This window comes from Nesoenas mayeri (assembly GCF_963082525.1).
Source record: "Nesoenas mayeri genome assembly, chromosome: 29".
Lineage (NCBI taxonomy): Eukaryota > Metazoa > Chordata > Aves > Columbiformes > Columbidae > Nesoenas > Nesoenas mayeri.
This window is the reverse complement of record NC_137561.1, coordinates 1,473,184-1,476,178: the sequence shown is the minus strand read 5'-3', so window position 1 is coordinate 1,476,178 and position 2,995 is coordinate 1,473,184. Positions and strand designations below refer to the sequence as shown.

The 2,995-nt window shown below is 51.8% G+C and overlaps 1 pseudogene across 1 annotated transcript; it reads left to right on the top strand.

The window, feature by feature from the left end:
- The first annotated feature begins 411 nt into the window (after window positions 1-411).
- Window positions 412-1,326, top strand: LOC308050715 (olfactory receptor 14J1-like; annotated as a pseudogene). Its single transcript has one exon. The product of its transcript is annotated as an olfactory receptor 14J1-like (transcript).
- The last annotated feature ends 1,669 nt before the right edge of the window (window positions 1,327-2,995 follow it).

The window sequence follows — 2,995 nt, the reverse complement described above, 5'->3', positions numbered from 1 at the left end:
AATGCTGAGGGTTTCTGACACCCAACAACACTCCCCAGGGTGGGAGGGGAGAAGGAGCTGTAGAAACCCCAAACCTCTCAAACTCAGTTTCTCAGGCCTGAGGGTGCAGATGCTGACAGTCCCTTCTGCACCAGGAGCGGCTCCAGCTGACAAAGCTGAACACCAGGACTGGCCCCTGCCCACCCGATCACACAGGGTCAGGCTGAGTCCTCAGGAGCGCCTGGGCACAGACCCTCCTCTTCATTGCACACTCATCAAGCATCGACGAGGGCCCAGCCAGGACGTTCTCCTGGAAGAAGAAAAGTGTCTCTTTGTGTGAGGGTCTGTGGGAAATGGCTTTGGTTTTTCTGAGAGAAGTCTCAATCTAAACCTTTTCCTTCTTGCACAGGTCCTCATGCCCACAGGCAGCCAATGTCCAACAGCAGCTCCATCACCCAGTTCCTCCTCCTGCCGTTCACAGACACACGGGAGCTGCAGCTCTTGCACTTCTGACTCTTCCTGGGCATCTATCTGGCTGCCCTCCTGGGCAACGGCCTCATCATCACCACCATAGCCTGGGACCAGCACCTCCACACCTCCATGTACTTCTTCCTGCTCAACCTCGCCCTCCTTGACATGGGCTGCATCTCCACCACTCTCCCCAAGTCCATGGCCAATTCCCTCTCAGATTCCAGGGCCATCTCATACTTGGAATGTGCGACACAGCTCTTTTTGTTTCTCTTCTTGATCACAGCAGAGTTTTGTCTCCTCACCATCATGTCGTATGACCGCTACGTTGCCATCTGCAAACCCCTGCACTACGGGACCCTCCTGGACAGCAGAGCTTGTGTCCACATGGCAGCAGCTGCCTGGGCCACTGGGATTCTCAATTCTCTGCTGCACACGGCCAATACATTTTCCCTGCCCCTGTGCAAGGGCAATGCCCTGGGCCAGTTCTTCTGTGAAATCCCCCAGATCCTCAAGCTCTCCTGCTCACACTCCTACCTCAGGGAACTTGGGCTTATTTTGGTCAGTGCCTGTTTAACTTTTGGCTGTTTTGTGTTCATTGTGGTGTCCTATGTGCAGATCTTGAGAGCCGTGCTGAGGATCCCCTCTGAGCAGGGCCGGCACAAAGCCTTTTCCACCTGCCTACCTCACCTGGCCGTGGTCTCCCTGTTTGTCAGCACAGGCATGTTTGCCAACCTGAAGCCCCCCTCCATCTCCTCCCCATCCCTGGACCTGGTGGTGTCTGTTCTGTACTCTTCAGTGCCTCCAGCAGTTAACCCCCTCATCTACAGCATGAGGAACCAGGAGCTCAAGGATGCCCTCTGGAAACTGATGACTTGATTTCTTCTGAAGCTATAAACTGTCTCTATCTTCTTCTACATAAGAGTATATCTCATTAGAGTTTCATCCTGTGTGCAGTATTTTTTGTAGCTATTTGTGGGGTTTTTTTTTTTATGATAATATTTTAATTCCCTTTGTAATTCACTGCCTGCTTTTCTTTTCACACCGAGTGGCTGTATCAGTGTGGAATTGTGTTCTCTGTGTTTAAGCAAAATAAAGGGTCCTTCACCATTTTTTTTCACCGGCATTGTTTCTCCAGGATCTTTCTGGAGCTGCAGGGATAGATCGTGTGTGCATGGGTGAGAGGGAAAGGAGCTCTCGCATGGCAGCCCTGCCAGAGAGCAGCAGCGCTTGTTCTTCCAGAGCTGTTCTGGTTCCACTCCACACTCTCCTTCTCATCCCTGGTGTTGGTGCAAGGCCTGAGTGCTCTGGCAGCTTGATCACCGTCCTGCTGTGTGTCAGTGCTGTGGGCGCAGGCAGGGACAGGCAATGGGCACTGCTGTGACAGAGCTGGCCTCACAACAGCCTTTCCAGATAGAAAGGTGATCTCCTATGGGCAGAGCCTGAAGGTTTAGGTCTTCTTCCAAACCTTCTCTCAAGAATATACCCAAGAAACTGGCCCACAGATGAAACCCCAATGTACAGCTGAACAGTGTGTGTGTGCAGGGCTGGCACACAGCAGTGTCCTCTCACAGCCAGGCTCCTGCCAGAGACCTGCAGGACCAGCAGAGCAGGGCTGGACTGTGCCCCTGTGCACTGGACACCCCGTGGAAGGAGCCCCAGGTCAGTCACCATGGACTGGCCCCTCACAACCACCATTTCCAGCACTGGCCTCTCACCCACAGACGCTGTTCTTCCCTCCATGGAGGGACACTGAATGAATAGGTGCAGATGTGATGTGCGCACGCACATCATGGATGTGAGGTGAGATGAACACAAGTGAGCACAAACATTCTCAGCTATTTCTTGTGCTTCCATTAAGATCTGTGGCACAGAGAAGGTCTTGAGGTCACTTCATATTGGGAGGTGAGATTCACTCACTGCCCCAGTGAGATTCATCTCAGCTGCCGTGGACTGGCTCATTGCAAGTGCTCCAGTCTGCTCTGTCACCCTGGCCCATGATTCTGGATTGTGCTTTCAAAAGTGACAAAGTGGTCAGAGGGGTTTAGAGGTCCTTGAAAAAGGTAGATATCAAACCCATCTGCATGAAAAGCACAAAGGAGAATTAATGGCTGGTCAACCTGCCTCCATACCTGGAATGTTGCAGGGTCACAGACATGGTGTTCCGTGGTGTCCCAGTAGCCAGATCAGAGATCTCTGGGCTGGAGAATTGGAAGCTGAGTGGAAAGCTGGCTGGACAATCAAGCCAAATGTCATCAGTGGTACAAAGCCCACCATGCAGCCAGTTACTAGTTTCATCTCTCAGTGACCAGCACTTGGACCAACACTGTTAAACATCTTTATTCTCCCTCTGTGTGATGTGACGAGTGCACTGTCAGCTCCTCTGTGAATGATGCAAATTTGGGAGGAACCCTTGAACAGCCTCACCTGGTTCATCCTGCCTGGAGCAGGACAGTGACACAAGTGGGACAAGGGCTCTCTTCAAACCTCAAGTTATTCTGAGATTAAATGAATCTTTCCTTTGTGCAGAGTATTTTGAAGACAAAAT